We start from the raw sequence: 21,490 nt of genomic DNA, 5'->3' as shown, positions 1-21,490 counted from the left end.
TGAATTTGATTGTATCCTTGATGTTGTAGTTATTATGTTAGGGACTGCCAATCCTATTTAACCCTTATATTTAGGAGGTAGTCACCGTGTTTAGATTTAGTGTGTAGGTTCTGGCTTATTCTTGTATACTTCAGTTCTGATGACAGTTTAAATTTTTAGAGCCAAAGCAGTGGTACTTTGCAATTTCATTTTGGGGTACTCGTGAGGATTCTGTTCATATCTGCTGAAGCTGTCTGTAGAGATGAGAGTGAAAAGCATTTCCATGGGCTGCCACCTTTTTGGAGATGAGGAAAAGACAGAACGTGCTGAGCCTGGGTCTCCTTATGCCTTTCGGTAAAGGGAAGAGAGAAAACAAGACACCGCTCCAGCTAAGCGATCAGGCTGTCTGAGGTTTCTTCCCTTGTGAAATGGGAGCATAGGCTGCCACTGCATCTCTGCTTGACATTCTTTTCCTATTATTTGTCCAGAAAAACCAGGGTTTTCTTGTCTATGCCTACTTGTATATTGGAGGGCTCTGATGCCCAACCTGGAACATACAGGAGGAGATAAAAGAAACCCAGAATGTTGTTGTTTGTCAAATCTTGAAGTTCTAGTCATCTGCCTTCTTCCTCCCATATTTGAGATGCCCCATTTCATTGCCTGATGGATAATTTGGAGGGGCGTTAGTAAGCATGTGGTTAGGAGCATGTAAAAAGGAGGAGCAGGGGAAAGTAAATCTATTTTATTTTGTCCCCAAATCAGAGCACAATGCTTTCTTACTGTTTTACTCAATGAAAAACATGCAAAGGGCCTTTCTGCTGCATATCAAACAAAGTATGGTGACTTTCTCAAGAAAGCACTTGTGTGACATTTTGGAATTACGTCCTGAATTAGCTATCTTTGTAAATAGAACATCATTTTTGCTTGATTTTCATATAAATCATAGATTTCTAGCTTTAGGTGTTTGGCCTTTTTTTTTTTTTTTGAAAATGAATAAAGAGAGCCTATTACTTAAAAAAAAATTGCTGACAGTATTTTTTCCAATGACAGAATTTGTGCTTGAAGGAGAAAAAAAATCAGGACTGTAGAAATTTTAATTCACCACTGTGACCTTTCCAGCATCCCAATATTTAAGTACTTTGCTAATGACATCATTTACTGATTATTTTTGCATGTTGTATGATTATGGCAACATTTGAAGATCTGCACAGCTGACCAAACCAGTGTTTTGCAGTGAGGGATGCATGATGTTAAATTATGCATAGATAAAAGTTCTATTCAGAGTGTAAAATAGACCATTGGCTTTTTAAAAAGTTATCAAAATATCATTTTTGATTTATAAATCATAATTATATGCATTTTGAGGATACATTGTATCTGTGTTTCGTATGGTTAATTTGTAGACCCAAAGTGGCATGATTACATGAAGCCAATTAACCTGTCCGTCACTTTGTTTACCTATCATTTTTTTATGGTGGGACATTTGAAATTTACTCTTTAGTTATTATGAAATAGATAATTCAGTCATACTACATAATGTGTTTGGATAATCATGGATTGTATATATGGTGATAGTCACATAAGATTGTAAATGGAGCTGAAACATCCTTATATTTTTACTGTATCTTTGTATGTTTAGATGTGTGTTCAGATACATAAATACCATTGTATTACAGATGCCTGAGGAATTCAGTAGAGTAACATGCTATATGTGTGTATATTCTAGGAGCAATTGGTCATATGTACTATACAAGCTAGGTGTGTAGTAGTAGGTGATGTAATCTAGGTTTGTGTATGTGTACTCCATGACGTTTTTACGATCACAGAATTGTCTCATATACTTTTCTCAGGATACATCTCTGCCTTTACGTACAGTCATATGACTATCAATTACATTACTTTAGACTATAGTCACCCCCTTGAACAATAGAGCTCAAAATCTGTTCTCCCTGTCTATCTGAAGCTTTGTTTCCGTTTATTAACAATTTTCTGTTCCATTTCTCTTTCCCGTCCCAGTCTCTGGTAGTCATCCTTCTCTGTATGAGTACAACTCTACTAGATTCATATGTAAGTAAGATCAGCCAGTATTTGTCCTTCTGTGCTTAACATATTTTACTTAGCATAATGTCCTTTGGATTCATCCATTTTATCACAAATGACAGGATTTCCTTGCTTTAAAGAATGAATAGTATCCCATTATATATGCACATTTATTTCATTTTCTTCACCTGTCTAAAGACACTGTAGTGGTTTGGCTCTAAATGGCCTCCAAAGCCTGATGTATTTGGAAGGTGTTTTGATTACTGGAGTACTATAGCTGACTTGCTGCTAGGAGGTGGGCCCTGGTCACAAGAGGAGGTTCACTGGGGATGTGGCCTAGAAGGGTGTGTCTCCCTCTTCATCTTCCTTCTCTCTGCTTCCTGGATGCCAGGAGGTTAGAAGCTTTCCTTCACTATGTCCCCCTGTTGTGCCATTTTGGCTTTTCAGTCAAAATTGTGAGCCCAAATAAACCTCTCCTCCTATAGGCTGTTGTTGTTGCATATTGTATCTCAGTGATGAGAAAAAGGACTAAGACAGAGACACATAGGTTGCTTTCATATCTTGCCAGTTGTGGATAATGCTGCCATAAACATAGTGATTTCAGTTCTTTTGGATATAGTACATCCAGAGGTGGGATTACTGCTTCACATCGTAGTTCTAACTTTAGTTTTTGGAGGAACCTCCCTATCTTTTTCCATAGTAGCTGTATTGATTTATATTCCCACCAACAATGTGTAAGAGTTCCCTTCTTCTCCAGTATTTACCTTTTTGATAGTAGCCATTCTAACAGATGTGAGATGGTTTTGTGGTTGCTATTTTATTTTTTATTTTTGGTACCGGGGATTGAACTCGGGTCCTTGCGCTTGCAAGGCAGGCCACCAAACCACTGAGCTAAATCTGTGGCCCCAAGTGGTTTCTATTTTAATTGGTATTTGCCTCACAGTGATGTTGAACATTTTTTCATATACTTTCTGGTTATTTCTCTGTCCTCTTTTGAGAAGTGTCTTTTCACATTCTTTGGCCATTTTTAAAATCTGATTATTTGTTTTCTTGATATTATTTGAATTCCTTGTATGTTTTGAATATTAAACCTTGCTGGATGTGTAATTTGCAAATATTTTCTTGCATTCTAAAAGTTTTCTCTGCTCTGTTAATTGTTTCCTTTGATGGGCAAAAGCTTCTTAGTTTGATGCAATCCCATTTGTCTATTTTTGTTTTTGTTGATTATGCTTTTGGAGTCATGTATACACATGCAAAACCTTACTCAAAATCAAGTAGCTTTTTCCTGTTTTCTTCTAGCAGTTTTATAGTTTCAGATCCTACATTTAAGTTTTTAATCCATTTTTGAGCTGGCTTTGTACATAGTATAAGATAAAGATCTAATTTTATTCTTCTCTTTGTGAATATCAATGTAATTGCTGTGATTTGAACATGATTTGTCCCCTCCACAACTCATATTGAATTTGATTGGCACTGTGGTAGTGTTGAAATTGGGGTCTTTAAGGGATGACTGGGCAGAGCCCTCATGAATGGGTTAATTTATTTTTGAATTTATGGGTTCATGGATAAATGAGTTGTTGCTGGAGTGGCCTTCTCTGGCTAGCTGGCTCTGTCTCCCTGTGTAATTAATTTCCTCTGTCATGTTATGACACTGCAAGAAGTACTTGCCAGATGTCACAGTTGTGCTCTTGGACTTCTCAATCCTCGGATCTTGAGTTAAAAAAACAAAACCAAACCCAAACTATTATTTTTTATAAATTACCTGGTTTCAGGCATTTTGTTATAGCAGCTGAAAGTGGATCAAGAGACCAGTTTATTGAAGCAAATGTCCTTTCCCCATTGCTTGTTCTTAGTACCTTTCTTAAAGGTTAGTTGAAGGCTGAGGATTTAGAGCAGTGGCACTGTGCCTGCCTTCTAAGTAAAGAGTCCTGAATTTAGTCCCATACTGGAAAAAAGAAAAAAAGTTTAGTCCCATTACTGGCTTTCCTATACTGTTACATTGGTCAATGTATCTGTTTTTGTGCCAATATCATTCTGTTCTGATTGCAGTTTATTTTATATAATGTTTTGAAAGTAGGGAATATGATGTCTTGTTCTTTTTTGTCAAGACTGTTTTGGATGTTTGGTAAGCCATTGGATTTAGGTGTAACAGAAAATTATACATCTATTAATGAAATTTCCGGCTTCACATAGCAATAAGCCTAAGATACTCTAACTTAATGGATTTTGGTATGCTATTGAATTAGAATATCCATAATTACATGAAAAAGGGATTAAAGTACTTTTCTTCCCCCACAACTGCAGATCTCTGTGGTAGATTATACTTTAACTGAAACAACTTTGAATGTGGAAGCATATGTAAAAATTCAGCTGTCTTCTATGAAGCAAGATATTAAAAAGATTTGATAAAGTATAAAACAATTTCACCATTCTCCTTTTTTTGTTTTGAAATTGTTTTAAAATAAATTACTTTGACACCAGTACATATGATCCTAATGAGATAATTGACAATGTGAAATAGGAAGAAAAGAGCTAAAGGTGTAGAGAAAGTGGAAAGGGTAGGGGAAGGGTAACAAGGGAAAAGAAAAAAATATGAGAAAATGAAAAAATGGAAAAAAAGTGTTTGTAAATGGGGAGGGGAGGAGCGGGTAAAGGGAGGGCAGGGACAAGGGAAAAAATGAGAACCAAGACCTGTCATGTTAAAGGTACAAGATCCCAATAATGAATGTAACTGTACTGTATACCTAAAATGTACCAATAAACTCAATTAAAAAAATAAATTACTTTCATTAATATGTGATAGTTTTATTAGTTGTGTAAAAATTTGTGAAGAAGTGTTTTAAACTTTTAGCAAGGTTTAATTTCTTACATGGTAAATATTGAATATATAATCCACAAAACAATAATTTTTAAGAATGTATACCAGAGTTTGAGAATCACTAATTTAAGAGAGCTAAGGCAAGGAGAAGGGTGAAGACAGAGGCGTGGTGGGCATGTGGCATCTCACATTTGACAAGTGCATGACATTCATCTGACAAGTTGTTTTATATGCTTATTTTGTCCTTTCTTCTTGAGTAATTTCATTTTCACAAAAGATACTTTTTCTTTTACATTACCACATTAGTATACATTCCTTTCTGGGAAGAAATGTAATTAGTAAACTAGTAGAACTCAATAAACTAGTAGAATTCTTCACAAAATTACATCTCTCAGTACTATCCCCATTGTAACTTTACTGTAAGAAGTATATAAAAATATAACCGTACTTTGTTAAGAATGACAAGTAGAACAATAATATTAATTCATTGATTACTCATGCAAGAATGGAGTAATCAAAAAATTTATGAAGTACTGATTCAAAAGACAATAAAATATTTGAGTTACTTTTTAAAAAAATTTGATTGTAAATGACTTTTGTAGTTTTCTCCAATTATTTATTGAGATAATTTACATAATAGTAAAATGTGTAACTTAGAAATTCTTCACAGGATTTTCATAAAAATGTTTTATAGATATAAGTTGGTTTTATTAGTATTGATATAGAAGATGAGATAAATTGAAAGTATTAGTGGAAAAAAATAAGACAAGTGATCTAGGGAAGAGATTAAATTAGGGAAGAGATTAGAAAGATGCATGCACTAAAATCCTACATGTTTATTAGGGTGTACCTTTAATTCTTTCGTAACTTCCAGGTAAAGAGGGAAGCAAAACTTTAATGAGTGATGGAAGAACTGATCCTCAAGAAAAGCAAGAGGCACAAAGCTGCTCCTGTACTGAGCTCAGATTTGAATAATTTCTTTTAAAGTGGATATAATATTTCTGGTATAATGTCATTTAAAGTGGATATAATATACTGAAATTCAAAATGTTCTCAACATCTGATAGAAGTAACAGGATTCACTGGGCTGAGCTCCCCATCGTTGGAAGAAATAAGTGTTAGAGTGTCTATGACCAAAAGTGTGGTATGGTGCAGGTATATAGATCTCTCTTGTTCTGGCTTTTTCCAGAAATGACCATTAAAATGTCCAAAAAATGATGCTACATTTTTAAGGTGAATCCTGTGTCTGTGTGTGTGTGTGTGTGTGTGTGTGTGTGTGTGTGTGTGTTCGTGTGTGTGTTCCCCTTAGTTGAGATTTTGAGGGTATCTATGCAGTTTTACTTCCTAAAAACTAACTGCTATTATTTGTTTGCATTCAGATGAAGAATCACATAATTTTAGAGAGTTATCTGAGTTAAGTACAAGAGGAGCTCACCAAGTATATGTAATTGAACAGAAAGCCTGTGCACTAAAGTGTACAAGAATTAACACACAGTGTTAACATTTTTTCTTAAATCAACCCTGATTTTGTTTCCACACATACAACAGTGAGTGATGCAGACCAAACTTAAGATATGAAGTGAGACTCTAGCTGCCCATCTCAGGACGGTCTTATGCACAAGCAAAATAGGCAGTGCTTTCACTACCTTCTCTTCTCTTATAGGAAAGAGTAATTTTTTTTCAGATTAAAATAATTTCTTCTGATGTGTTCTTTTAGCTACCAGTCAAATCCCTATCAAAGTATAAAACAGTGTTGTTACGGTTAAGTACAAGTTCTTGCTCAGAAGTTGAATTAGACTCTAATTCAACATCTATTTTTCCAGGTTGAACAGAGAGAAATCACGTAGTAATTGCTTAACCATTCCAGAATGTTAGTTTGCTCCCTTAGTGATCTTTTAAAATTAATTTTTAGAAGAAACTAACAGGTTTTTGATTTTTCAAAATCTTTCATTCTTTTATTCTATCCTGTTATCAACATGTCTGTTTTTGTGTCAATACCATGTTGTTTTTATTACTATAGCTTTGTACTTCATAGTATATCTTGAAATTCAGCATTATAATGCCCCTTGCTTTATTCTTTTTGATAAGAGTTACTTTAGCTATTCTGGGTTTCTTCTGATTCCATGTAACTTTTAGGGTTGCTTATTTTAGTTCTGGGAAGAATGCCTTTGATATTTTGTATAAAGCTTTAAATTGTTTTTCGTAATATGGCCATTTTATGGTACTAATTCTCCCTATCTAGGAGCAGGGAATGTCTTTCCATTTTCTAATGTTCTCTTCAATATCCTTCTAGTTTTCCTTACAGAGTTCTTTCACCTCCTTGGTTAAGTTGATTCCTAGGTGTTTGATTTTATTTTTTCGAAATTGTCAGGAATGGAATTGTTTTCCTGATTTCTTTCTCTGTGAGTTCGTTATTGGTATAGAGGAATGCTATTAGTTCTTGTGTGTTGATTTTATATCCTGCTACTTTGCTGAATTATTTATTAGTTCTAAGAGTCTTTTGGTAGAGATTTTTGGGTCTTTTGTCATTTACAAATAAAGTCAGTTTGGTTTCTTCCTTTCTGTTCGTATTCCTTTTATCTGTACCTCTTGTCTGATTCCTCTTGCTGGTCTTGAGTTCTTACTGTATTGAAGAGGAATGGTGAGAAGGGGCATCCTTTTCTTGTTCCTGCTTGACAGGGAGTGCTTTCAGTATGAAACATTTGGTATGATATTGGCTATGGGTTTGTTCTAAATGAACTTTTATCATTTTGAGATAAGGTCCCTTTATACATATTTTTATCAGGGTTTATATCATGAAGGGATGTCGGAGTCCTTGTTAAGAGTAGAATTTTCTTTCATTAGTAATTCTTTTATGATTCACCTTTAGTAAATGCTGCAATCTCCACACATTTTCCACGTCATTAAAAGCCATCCCAGCCTACCAACAGAGGACTTAGATTCACTTTGTGCCTTCAGGCTGCTGAAACTGGAGCATGATCTTTTCTCTGCCTCCAAGGGAGGGCTGCCTAGTCTTTGCTGTCCAAACTAGTCCAGTGGGAAAGTCATGGTCATAATTCCAAGTCCATCAGGCACTTTTGATACATGTTAAACTAATGAATGAAAACTGAATTACATAGACTTGCCCACATAACTATTTGAAATTATGAGTACTAATTTAATAATAACCAAAAGTATTTCATATATGAATTTTCATTTTGATTGCTGCTAGATTAGAGTGTCAAGCGTTTGGATAAATGCTCTGTCATCATCCTCATTTCTTTCCTCTCTACTTGATCTTAGCCAAAAGGCTGAGAAGCAGTTATTATTTCCTCTCCAAATGCCAAAGAACCTCTTCCTTTATTAGAAAGTCTTATGATATAATTTTGATTTAAACTGATCATTAAAATCTGATTTATAAAGAAATCAAATATTGAAATGTTAGATTTATACCACCTACTTATGGGTCATATTTTCATAATTGAGATTTATAATTTCCCACAGGAAAACTAGGTGACTGATTTTGTTGTTATTGTGTCCTTTATTTTTATCTTTAGTTTTAAAAAAATTAACATACACGAAACATAAAGTTAGTACATATTAAATGGGTATTATATAATGTTCAACACATATAAACACTGTAATATTAAATCAGTATACATTTATTTATCACCTCAAGCATGTTATTTTTTTTGTGGTAAAATCTTTTCAAATCTTTTGGCTTTTTGAAATGTACAGCGTGTAATTATTATCTCTGGTCACCATTCTGTGCCCTAGAGCTTCTTGCTTGTATCTAACTGTATACCTATTGATTAACCTTTTCCCACCCTTCCTGCCTCCAGTGTCCCTGATCTCTGGTAATCACCATTCTACTCTCAACTTCTGTGAGACCAACTTCATTAAATTCCACACGTGGTGAGAATATGTGGTACTTGCCTTTCTGTTCCTGATATTTCACTTGGTGTAAATGTGGTACCTGTCTTTCTGTTCCTGATATTTCACTTGGTGTAATGATCTTCAGTTTCGTCTATATTGTCACAAATGATAGGATTTAACAGGATGAATGGTATTCATAGCTGAATAGTCGTTCATGTGTACCACATTACTTTATCCACTCATTTGTTGATGGATACTTAGTTTGTGGTATTTCTTGACCATTGTGAATAATACTGAAATGAACATAAGAATGCAAATGTCTCTTTGACATAGTGTTTTCATTTCCTTTGGATATGTACCCAGTAATGGATTCCGCTGGATCTGCTGGGCTCCTCTGTAATTCTGTGGATATCCTGGATCATGTGGTGATTTTAATTTTTTTTTCTCATTGAGTTTATTGGTACATTTTAGGTATACAGTACAGTTACATTCATCATTGGGATCTTGTACCTTTACGTGACAGGTCTTGGTTCTTATTTTTTCCTCTTGCCCCTGTCCTCCCTCTACCTCCCCTCCCTTCCCTATTTACAAAAACTTTATTTCCATTTTTTCATTTTCTCATATTTTTTCTTTTCCCTTATTTCCTTTCCCCTACCCTTCCCACTTCCCCTACAATGGAAAGATATTCCCTGCTCCTGGGTAGGAAGAATCAACATAGTGAAAATGGCCATACTACCAAAATGGCTATAGAGATTCAATGCAATGCCAATAGAAATTCCAACAGTGTATTTCACAGAAGTAGAAAAAATAATCCAAAAATTCATTTGAAACCAGAAGAGAGCTAGCATAGCAAAAGCCGTCCTAGGCAACAGAGACATGGCAGGGGGTATAACGATTCCCAATTTGAAACTATACTACAAAGCCACTGTGATAAAAACAGCATGGTACTGGCAAAGAATCAGACCTGAGGATCAGTGGAATAGATCGGAAGATACAGAAACAATTCCAGGTGTACTCAGCTACCTAATCTTTGACAAAGAAGCCAACCATCCTCAGTGGAGGAAAGATAGCCTCTTTAATAAATGGTGTTGGAAAAACTGGATTTCAACCTGCCAAAGACTAAAACTAGACCCTTATCTTTCCATGCACTAAACTAAAATCCAAGTGGATTAAAGATCTAAATATTAAAAAAGAGACACTAAATTTGCTGGAAGAGAAATTAGGCAGAACTCTTGAAGACATTGGCATAGGAAAAGACTTTATGGTGATTTTAATTTTTATAAATACATTCATACTGTTATCCATAATGGCTGTACTAATTAGCATTCCTACCAATAGTGTGCTAATGTTCCCTTTTTTCAGCATTGCCAGCACTTGTTATCTTTAGTCTTTTTGATATCAGCCAGTTTTGCTAGGGTGAGGTGATAAGTCCTTGTGTTTTATATGACAGTATTTGATCTTTGACAAAGAATATTTCTCCTATATAACTTGCAGAATCTCCAGTATACCATTCTAGAGGGTGATGGAGAAAGGTAATCCTTCTTTCTTTTTGTTAAGTGATTATAATTTATGTGTCTCATTTACACTTTTGATAGAGTTCTAGTTAAGGCTTTGTCCTCTGGTTGTGTTTTTTTTTTTTTTTTTTTTTTTTTTTTTTTTTTTTGCTTGTTTGTTTGTAAGAAGCCATCAAAATGGATTGGGAAGCTGAGAAAGAAAAGCTTCACGAGTTCATATAGCCTCCTGGGTACATTAGTAACTTAATCTCCCTTTCTGACTGGTATTTGTATCATTTTTACCCTGATAGTCTACTTATGCAGCTACCTCAGATTCCATAACGGGTGAAAGATTATTATTTTAACTCTATGATGTTCAGTTGCATATTTGGCAAGTGAGATCATTGTTATGTAAAAACTGATGTTCTACATGAGCAAAACAGGAAATTCATTGTTTTGTTGTGCACTACCTGCAGGGAATGATAACTATAGAATAGTTCAAATATTTAGGTAACATGGTCATAGAACTCTTGTAAATGGCTTTGAAACAGGAAAATATTGCTTTATTTAATAAATATATTGTAATTCCGTAATGGAATCGCAGTATGGTTTTGCATATTTTTACACTTTCCATATTCCTATCTGTACTCCTTTTTTGGCCTGAAGGAGCCAAATTTAATTGAAATTCAAGTTGTAACAAGCTGTGAGTCTTGTCTACTCTGTCTTTTTGTGCTCTAAGAGGAAATACTTGGCTTATGACCAACTCTTCACCTTCTTTGGCCATCTTCAGTAATGTGGGTGCTGTAGTTGTCTCTTCCAGAGATGTGTCATCTGTGCTTTCCACTGGTCGGTGCCAGCCATGGCTGGCTTTTGACTTCAGTAGCTAAGCCTTTAATGTTAAGTGAAAGCTGTGTCAAGTAGAAGATCGCGAAGTTATTTTATTTGGATCAAAAGCCCTAAATAAATAAGTGGTATATAGTTTCCTGCTTCACATTTTAAGATTGTATGGTATGTTGTAATTAGAAAATTTGAAGTTTTTTTTTCTTTCAGAAAGATGCAGAAATTTTCTCATGAATTCCTGAAATAGATTTTTATGGGTTAATATGCAGGTTCACTGGAATTCTTCAAGTTCAATTCTCATTTCTATCCTGTTATAATTTTAAACTTGTTTTCTTCTGTTGAGTCTACAGCCCTCTACTCTGCCATCTGAGCTTTCAAAAAATGCATCAAATTCCTTTTTTCCCCCAAGGTTCAATTTAGATTTATATGTGGTTCACATACAAACTGGAATCTTTTAGAGCTTTCAGTGACAACCCTTTGGTATGCATGCTGTAAGTTTGCCACCACTGTTATATACAACTTCTTAATCATTCATATTACTCTGATATATATGACTTCCAGCTGACCAGGGATATAAGATATAAAATTCCTATGTATTCATACATAATATTTATTTGTCAAATCTTTTTTGAATTATCAAGTTCCAGTATTTTAATTAAGCTGAAAAAGGAGAAAGATGATAAAATGGCTTTATGATAATGGAAATAGGTAATGAAATAGTTTGGTATAGCTGATTAAATTGTTGCTTCTCCTGGATTAGTGTTTTTTAAAAATCTGTTTCCATTATAATTTATAAAATAGAAATAAGCCACAATTTATTTAGTGAATTTTACTTAGTAGCTGTTCAGTGAATGCCTGTTGAATTAAAAGCAAGCAATAAAACATGAACCAGGAAAGTCCATTTTATATTAATATGGGTAAGAGAATAGGATGTAATTTTTGAGAAAAATTTGTTAGGAATTAGATGGATAATCCAATTATTAAAAATCACTCTAGTGGTAATTTGTGATTTATTCAGACAGGTGGGAGATGCAGTTCATTTTCAGTAATTTATATTCCATGTCAAAATGTTGTGAGTAAAATATTGGAGAGCTGCTATGCCTAATTTTTAAAAAATTAAATTATACTATATGTAAGATTCTGGCTTTGTCTTTCTTGCTCCAAAGGAGAAATACTACCCTTTCCAATAAAAACTTTAAAGTAAATACTTTAAAACTGTGTCATGCTGTGGTAAGTGTTCTCACAGTGGGAATGCACCTGAAGGACAGTTAATTCTATCTTGGAGAGGGAAGGAAAGAAAGAGAACAACTAAATGGAGTTGAAGATGGGTAGAGAAGGAAGACAATTCCCCATTAGAGAAAACTACAAGTAAGACTAGAAAATGAATGATATTTGCAGGATTGTCTTATTTCTAGAATATCTTTTAAACTTACTTTTGCTGCATCTGTGGTAATATGATTTCCTTATTTATATGTTCTCCTAAACATTATACATGTTTCTTGAGACTCACTAAGTCTATTACTTGACCCCTGTGTGGTTCATGGTCTATATTTATAAATGAAGCAAAAAACAAATAAGCAAAAAAGCTCAGAACCGAGGTTCCTTTCTTATCCAGCATGCATATTTGCAAAAGAAGTATTTGTTTCCTTCTAAGTAGAATTTCAAAACGTTGGGAAACAGACTAATGACTGTGGCACTTTTACCATTCAAAAAGCAACACAGTATGGTACAAAGGTCTTGAGAGTCCACCAGAACTGTCCAAATCTCTCTGAGCCTCAGTTTTCTCATCTGTAAAATGGAGTCAGTAAAGTAACTCCTGAGGATGAGATGAAGTGATAACATTTATTTAATCAGTGTTTCTCAAACTTGGCTGCACATTTAAGTTACGTGGGAAGCTTTAACAAAGCCCTATTACCAGGCTGCATTCCAGAATAATTATTTTAGGAATTTTGGTGTAGGACCCAGGTACTAGCATTTTAAAATTTTCTTTTGGTCAAGTCTATATTAGATTATAATGTAACATTATAATGTAACTTATGTAACATGGAAGGCACATGAAACCTGTGTAGTTACCTTGATTAAATCCCAGCAGTTGTGTAGCTGGCCCTTTATGGTGCTTACTCTGTCATAAGCACTGTGTAAAGAAGCTTTTCATAGCATATAAAAAAGATACTTGCTTTGTTTTTGCTATTTTGTCAGATGATGGAGTAGCACATGACTGAGATAAAAACAACACTGATTATTAGATAGTAAAATGGGCACTTTTATCATCAGGAGTTAGGATATCAGTGTAATTATCCCAGTGGATTATGGAATTGACTTTCATTATTCAGTCTCCAGACCAGAAATTTAAAAATTAAAAAATATTTTAGATTAAAATTTAATTCATGATGTATAGGGAAGACATAATATCAATTTGACACAGATGAACATTTCAAACAGACATTCGTACATATACTTTCTTCCTTTACTATATTTTTTACCTTCCATTTCCTTATGAAAAGTTAAGTATAGTAATTTGAAGCACTTTACATATAAATAGTATATTATATACATATTTTCCACTCTACATTTCCTTCATTGAAGGGCTTGAGATGTGTTAAAATGATGCTACTAAAAAATAAACCATGGCATTGTTTGCAATGAGCATACAGCTATGTACTCCTTAAGGTGTATTCCCAATGACTTCACTGATCTCTGAAAAGAGATAGTACACAGAATGCTCACTGTAGACATCAGCCATGGTAGAGTTGGTGAACTTCAACATTACTAACAGTGGAAGGTTGAATTTGAAGCCTGAACTGGACCCTCTAGAACCCCATACAACCTTTGTTAAATCAAGTATCTTTTAATCTCAGCTTTTGTATTTATCAAATGAAGAAAATTCTTGTTAAGTTGACTTTTTAGTCTTGTGAGGATGCAGGAATTAAGAGAGTCAATGCTGATCTAATCTGTCTTTCCTATAGATAGAATGATGTCAGTCTTACCATATAAAATATGTATCTTTATCTACAAAATGGCAATAATAATAGTATCAGTCTCAGTGTGTTTTTGTAACTATTATAAAAGAAAACCCAAACACTTAATATAGTGCTTGACTCAGAACAAGTGTTCATTCATTCAACAAATATTTATTGAGGATTTATCTCATTCCAGGTGTTTTTCTAGGTTCTTGGAATTCGTGAGAAGAGCCAATAAGTCTTCTTATTTATGAGTTTATAACAATGAGAGGGATAGAATTGAATAATTAAGAATTAATGTAAAACTGCTATGGTAAATGCTGGGAAAGAAAGATGCCTGAGACTGAGAATAATGTTAGGGAAGGTGGATTCTAATTAGACAAAGGCTAAAGACAGGTGGGATTGGATTCTAAACAGAAAGAAGAGAATAATTCAGTCTGTATAATAGGCATGATGGGTAATTACAGTATAGAGAGTGAAAGAGAAGGTAGCTCAGGATCTAGATGGAAAGACTGGAATACTAATACGCACTTGGATTTGTTTGCAGTCCCACCAGGGAGGCAGAATCTCAATGACATAGGACGAGGTATTTATTAAATAGATTGGAAGATATACCTAGGGAGGGTTTGTATTTCTGTGTTTGGTGGTGAATAGCAGGGTTAGCAATCAGGAACAAATGGACATGAACTGGAACCCACAAGGACAAAGTCAAAACCTGTATCAAACCTTAGCTGTTTGACTTCTTTGACTCAGGACCTTACACTTGCAAGGCAGGCTCAGTACCACTGAGCTAAATCCCCAGCCCCTTAGGGACAATATATTTAGAAAAAATGGTACAGATCTTAAGGAGCCAGCTTAAATACACTTGTGTAAGCATCACACAGGTCAAGATGTAGTACCCTTTCAGCGGTATAACCACTTCTGCTCTGTGAAAGACAATGCCAAGGGAATGAGAAGACAAGCTACAGACTGGGAGGAAGTACCCACAAAGATAAATCCGACAAAAAGAGCTGTTATCCAACACCTATAAAGAACTACTAGAACTCAATAATTAGCAAGCATTCCAATTAAAATGTAGGCCAGAGACTAACAAATACCAATGAACATATTATAGAGGGCATATAAATTAATGGAATGCTATACAAATATGTCAATAGAGATTTGTAAATTAAAATAGAATACTACTGCACACCTCTTGAACAGAATGCAAAACACTAATAATATCAAATACTGATCAGGTAGAGTCACTGCTTTGGAATTAGTCTCTTGGAAGCTGTCAAACCCAACCCATTTATACCATGCCTGTTCTTGAGATAGCCTGTTAACCTATTAAATCATTAATCCAGTATTTGCATGAATGTATTCATCATTCATGCAGACAGTAACCTGACCACTGCATAAAGGTTCCATCTGGTTCTACCCGTAATATCTCAATGGGGATTACATTTAGGGATAGAGTAGATGCCTGCAGAGCCTTGCCCACATCCCTTGTAATTTAGCACTTCCTTATAGTTTTCCTACTTCCCACTGCCTGCCAGAATCTGTCTGTCTTTGCCTGAGGGCTTGCTTACGAGGACTCTCCTGGAGGCCTTTTCTTTGCCTTCCCAGGCCCCTTCTTGCCACCTCTTCTCCAACTTCCCCACACTCCCCATCCCGGCTCCAGAAGAACAGAAGGTGCCATGGAATTAGCCCACATCCACAGCAATCTGCAACCAATGATTCGCCCTGCTGGGCCACCTCTGGAGCTGTGTGTTTTATACTGGTTCTCAAAGTTTTCTAAGAGATTAAGCTCCAGGTTCTGACAAGGTAGTAATCTTTATAATACACCATTTATTGGCTGCTTTCCTGTCCCTGTTCTGCTTCTCTACAGTCTTAAACTTTCTCAAACTGCTGGCAATTGAATCTTCCTATCAGGGTTTGTTTTCAGGGAACCTAAACTGCAAAAGACTGCTGGAATAATACCCACAACTAAATGATAGATAGAACTAAATTTATTTCCTTAATTTGTAAATACCTTTAATTTATAACTGCTTCCTAGAATTTCTACCTAGACATGCTATTGATATTACAAATCTGACCCATCCAAACTAAGAAGCAAAACCTTGTAAAAGAATGTTTCCATATTGATTAGGAGGAGATTTCTAGGATTTTTGTCTTTGTATTTCTTTTCTGTTCATCTCTGAAGGGAAAAATCTTTTAAGTGATTCAGTATGTACCTTGTGTTCCTGATTTTCTCTTATTTGGGTGTGAACTGCATCTCATACAAATATAACTTGTAACTTCACTGTTAGCTATTTTTAGAATGATGATCTCAGTCTTGGCTTGAATTCCTGGAATCTTGGATCAGTTAGTTTACATTTTGATTTACTCTGAAAGTGTTAATCTCAGAGGTGGTATAGCAAATATTCCAAGTACTAACATAAACACAACATGTTGTGATTCACAGTCATAATCCTTGTGTACTACTTAGTAATTAGTCTCTTAGAAGTCACCACATTTACAGATTATTTTAGGAAGTTTTTATTGATATTCTACATGAAAATTCATCCTGGAATATGCTTCTTAATTTATTTCATATCTCTAAAACATTCTGAACTTTCAAATATAAGTTAAATATGACACATAGATAGGGAATGAATGTAATCAATTTTGACATGTTTTAGGCTTAGTAAATTAAAGGAAATCTTTTTAGATTTTTGTCATTCATTCTTGGTAAAATAAATAATGCTTCATTTAATATAGGACTTCATATCCTTTCTCAAACAATTATATATTCTTAAAGCAGTAAAAGCTTTATGTGGTCAGTTTGAATGACTGTATATAACCCATTGTTAGATGTTTCCATATTGAAGGGAAAATTACTCTGTTGTATATATTTTGCACATTTACTATTAGAAGTGAAAAAACCCAAGTTCTCATTCTGAGAATTAGTTTTATATTCAGATAAATTTGTTTATGTACACTTTCTTATTGTTATAATTAAAAAGAATAAATTGTCTTAACACTGAACCACCAAGAAAGAAATCTGGAAAACAATCCTATTCACAGTGAGAAAATGACAGTACTGTGAAAAAGGGTTAAAGAAGATGTCAGAAAATGGAAAGGCATACCCTGTTCCTAGATAGGCAGCACCAATATTATCAAATGGCTGTATCTCCAAAATGATATATAGATTTAATGCAATCCCAGTGAACATACCAACAGCATTCTTCATGGAACTATAAAAGAATCCTAAAATTTGTTAAGAAACCAGAAGAGATCCAAAATTGCAAAAGCAGTCCTGGGCGGTACAAACAAAACAGGAGGCATCACAATCCTGGATTTCAGGTTGTATTACAAAGCTATAACGATAAAGACTACGTGGTACTGACACAAAAAGTATTGACCAATGGAACAGGACTGAGGATGCAGAAACAAACCCAGACACATTCAGCCAACTGATCTTCAACAAAGGGATCAAAAATTTACCCTGAAGAAAAGATAGCCTCTTTAACAAATGTCACTGGGTCATCCACATGCAGAAAGATAACATAGACCTATATCTCTCACCTTATACTGAAATCAAAATAGATCAGAGACCTAGTTATAAATATAGATACATCTACTCTGCTGGAATATAGAGTAGGTAAAACTCCTGAGGACAGAGGCATAGGCAAAGACCTGAACAGAGCTCTCTTGCACAAAGAATAACACCAACAATCAACAAGTGGGACTATATCAAATCAGAAAGCTTCTGCACAGCAAAGGAAGCAGCCCAACAGAGTAAAGAGTCTACAGAATGAGAAAACAGTTTTGCCAGCTATTCCTCTGACAGAGGCCTAATATCTAGAATATATGAAGAGCTCAAACATTGGACTTCCCAAAGACTCACTCAAAAAATGGGCAATCAAAATTAATAGACTCTTCTCAAAAGAAGTAGTAAAAATGGCATAGGGTTAAATGAAAAAGTCTTTGGTGTTTTTGGCCACTGAAAAAATGCAAAAATCATAAGGTTTCATCTTTATCCAGCAGGAAAGACCATCATGAAGAACTCACAAAACAACAGATACAGATGAGGTTGTGGGGGAAATGAACTCTCTGTACTGTTGGAGGGACTGTAAGCTATTGCAGCCTCTATGGAAATCAGTATGGAGATTCCTCAGAAAACTAAATAGTGTCCATTTGACCCAGTTATATGTCTTCTGGGTGTCTTCCTGAAAGACATGTTATATACCTATGTTTACAGCAGCACAACTCATAACAGTGCAATCTTGGAAGCAGCCTATATGCTCAACCACAGATGAACGGATGTAGGAAATGTCATTCATATACACACACACACACATATCCATGCATACACACAGATATATCTCAGTAATAAAGGAGGATAAATTTGAGTCATTTGTAAGAAAATAGATGCATCTTGAGATCATAATGCTAAGTGAAATAAATCACAATTAAATATCCAGTGGTTTCTCTTATATAAGAAACCCAAAGTGTAAGTTTGAAGAGCATAGGAAAAGATAGGTGATAGGAAATACGGAGATAGACTGTGGAGGTGGAAAAGGGCCATAAGGATGGGGTAAATAAGAGGAAGGGGAAGTAAAAGGATTAGAATTAGGATGTGATATGTTAGGTATACTGATTCCCTACAATGAATGTATTATGTATAACAAACATATAATAATAAAATTTCTCAATGTTTACAGAGTAAATTATATACATTTTTAAAGTACAATATAAAAATAAAGTACAGGGAAACTTCATGTGAACAACAGTGTTCATTATTAATTTTCTTACAAATTACTGCCTTTGGTGCAGAAAATTCCATTTGACTGGTACATAGCTTGACCTTGGGAGGTCAGCATTTTCATTTTTCTGTGGACAACATATGATGAGAACTCCATGGGAGATAATAAAGAGCAACTTGTGAGCTGAAAAAAGATATTTCAGTTCCCCAGCCTCACAGTTATAAGATACCAAAGCCAAGTGCTAATTTTCCAGGCCAATATTCTGGCTGTCTTTGAATCTAATAATATATTCTTTTTTTTAGTGTTAATCTCTATTGTTTACTCAAAGGTACATTAAATTTGCTTGCCATAATTGTAGATTATTGAATAATCTGTGTAAATTTGTGGATACATTTTATTTATTTATCTATTTTTAGTTTATTGGTACATTTTAGGTATATAGTAAAGTTACTTTCAGTACAGTTACTTTCAGTACAGTTACTGGGATCTTGTACCTTTACATGACAGGTCCTCCCCTTATCCCTGCCCTCCGTTCTTCCCCTCCTCCCCTCCCCATTTACAAACACTTTATTTCCATTTTTTCATATTTTTTTCTTTTCCCTTATTACCTTTCCCCTACCCGTCCCACTTTCCCTGCACCTTTAGCCCTTTTCTTCTTATTTCACATTGTCAATTGTCTCATTAGGATCTTATGCACTATTATAATAAAACCTCTTTGGTGTGAAATTAACCCTTTTTGTAGTTTCACCTTATTAGAAGCCAGGTGAGACTCAAGAAGTAAAGTAATTGACTTTTGGTTAACCAAAGTAGAATAACATCCCCCAATGAAACACTATATTATACATATATATTTGTCTATTATGTATGTGTATACATACATATATGATTGTATAATATGTATACATTTTGCATATGTGTACATGTATATGTAATTGGCATATATGTAATATGTGTATATTATATATATATATATATATGTATGTATGTACTGTTTACCGTTGTATCTCTTGCTAAAGTTCTTCTTGGTGGGTGAGGAGGGGAGGTTATGAGTAAGGAGGGCAGAAAAACTGGCAAGCCTTCTCATTTTGGGATTAGGTGAGATGAAGGCTGCTATTCAGGATTGCAGTATTTTTTGGCCAGTAATTTTATTGCCCAGGATCGCAACTATAGGCGGTTATGATAATGGCCTTCCACTATTACAGTGAACCTTCTACTTAGGAACTGTATTGGTTTCTGAGGGCTGGTTGTAACTCAAGTTGATTTTAAGTCCATACAGCTGAGATACGGATTTTACCCTGGTACATGCTATAGATAACAAGAGGCAGATGAATCTTCCATTAACCTAATTAACCCAAGTTGTTCCTGGGTCCGGCTGGTCGTAACTTGAGGGTCCACTGTATTTGCCACTGAGTTTGTTCATGGAGTTGGTGCACTTTGCCGAATCAAATCAGTGCCCTCCAGTAATGGTGTTAGTTTTTGTGCCTCTCCAGTCCTGGGCCCTGGTGCAACTACTGCAGGGATGGAGTTGGAGGAGTTGGTGTGTGGGAATGGTTTTAGGTTAAAATGTCACTCTCTTTCTTACCCCATCTTCGGTAATTTTCTTGGAATTAAAGATACTGAATTAAAAAATGAGAATCAAGACTTGTCATGTAGAGGTACAAGATCCCAACAATGAATGTAACTGTACTGTATCCCTAAAATGTACCAATAAACTCAATTAAAGCTGAAAAAAAATACTTAGTTACATGTATGCCTTTGACATTTTTTAGAATCTTGAAATGGTTGTTTTTAAAGATTTTGTGCAGTTCTATCATTGTTTTTTGAGGAGAAGAATTACAGAAGGCATTTCTATTCTGGGGCTAGTTTTAATTGGAATGTTAGAAGTTATATTTTGAGTGAGGCGTGAGTAACAACACACATCTAGATTTGAGTTCTACTTCTCTGTTTTCAGTTTTTAATGACTGTGAACCGGAGTGCCTTGTGCAGTTGCCCCACAGATCATTGCTTGTTAGAATTATATTTGAAAATAGATCCTCGCGTCCCTACACTGTGCAGCTGCAGGTGGTGATGTCCTCCCTCTGCAGTCTCAGCCCTTTGTCCCTCAGTTCATCGTGCCTGGGTCAGATGTGTGAGGATTCTCAGCACTGCCCGGGGTGAAGTCCACCATGAGCCTTGCTGCAGCCCAGTGTTCTCCAGGACTGATGTGTGTTTCAGTGATGACTGATGCTGTCATTAGTCTATACATAGACAATTAAGTTGTCGCTTTTCATCACAACTAAGATCAAATTCATTGTAAGACATACCTTTATTTACTTACAAAAATCCTTTACAACTTCACCTTTCCACAATAGTTTCTTAATAAGTGTTATATATGTTGAAAAAGCCTTTACGTGGTATTTAAAAAATATTACACCACTTTCATACATTCAAAAGAGGGCAACTATAAAAGCCCATTATTTAAGGTGTTCCTTACATTTTTCCACTTCGGAAGATGACTTCTGAATCTCTTCTTATTCATTCCTCACACAGTGTTTTTCAGCCATTAAGAGTTGATGAAAGATCTCCCTATTTCCCATTATCTATCTTTGTTAATACTTTGGGTACAAGAGATGAGTGGGGAGGAAAGAAAGGGAAAAAAGGGTTTAAAAAAGACAATTAAAAATGAAAATAGAGCTTTTTCAGATGGTAAAGGAATCAAGATTTGCAGAGAACAGGGAGGGACAGGGGGGAAGGGACAAAAATGAATTACGATGCGTTACATACCTGGACCAGTTC

General features: G+C 35.0%; 1 protein-coding gene across 3 annotated transcripts in view; it reads left to right on the top strand.

The window, feature by feature from the left end:
* Ttll7 (tubulin tyrosine ligase like 7) overlaps positions 1-21,490 on the top strand; it is a 132,898-nt gene that overhangs the window by 15,771 nt on the left and 95,637 nt on the right. For 2 of the 3 annotated variants that reach the window (XM_010613736.2, XM_010613739.2), the window contains exon 1: positions 5,770-5,789. The exons of the other annotated variant lie outside the window; for it this stretch is intronic. The gene's annotated coding sequence lies outside the window, so the exon portion shown is untranslated. Of the gene's footprint in view, positions 1-5,769; positions 5,790-21,490 lie in introns of those variants that run through there. 3 annotated transcript variants of the gene reach the window in all.

The sequence above is a fragment of the Fukomys damarensis genome, unplaced genomic scaffold, assembly GCF_012274545.1.
Source record: "Fukomys damarensis isolate Sample0158 unplaced genomic scaffold, DMR_v1.0_HiC HiC_scaffold_33, whole genome shotgun sequence".
NCBI classification, from domain to species: Eukaryota; Metazoa; Chordata; class Mammalia; order Rodentia; family Bathyergidae; genus Fukomys; species Fukomys damarensis.
This window is presented reverse-complemented; position numbering and strand designations above follow the sequence as displayed.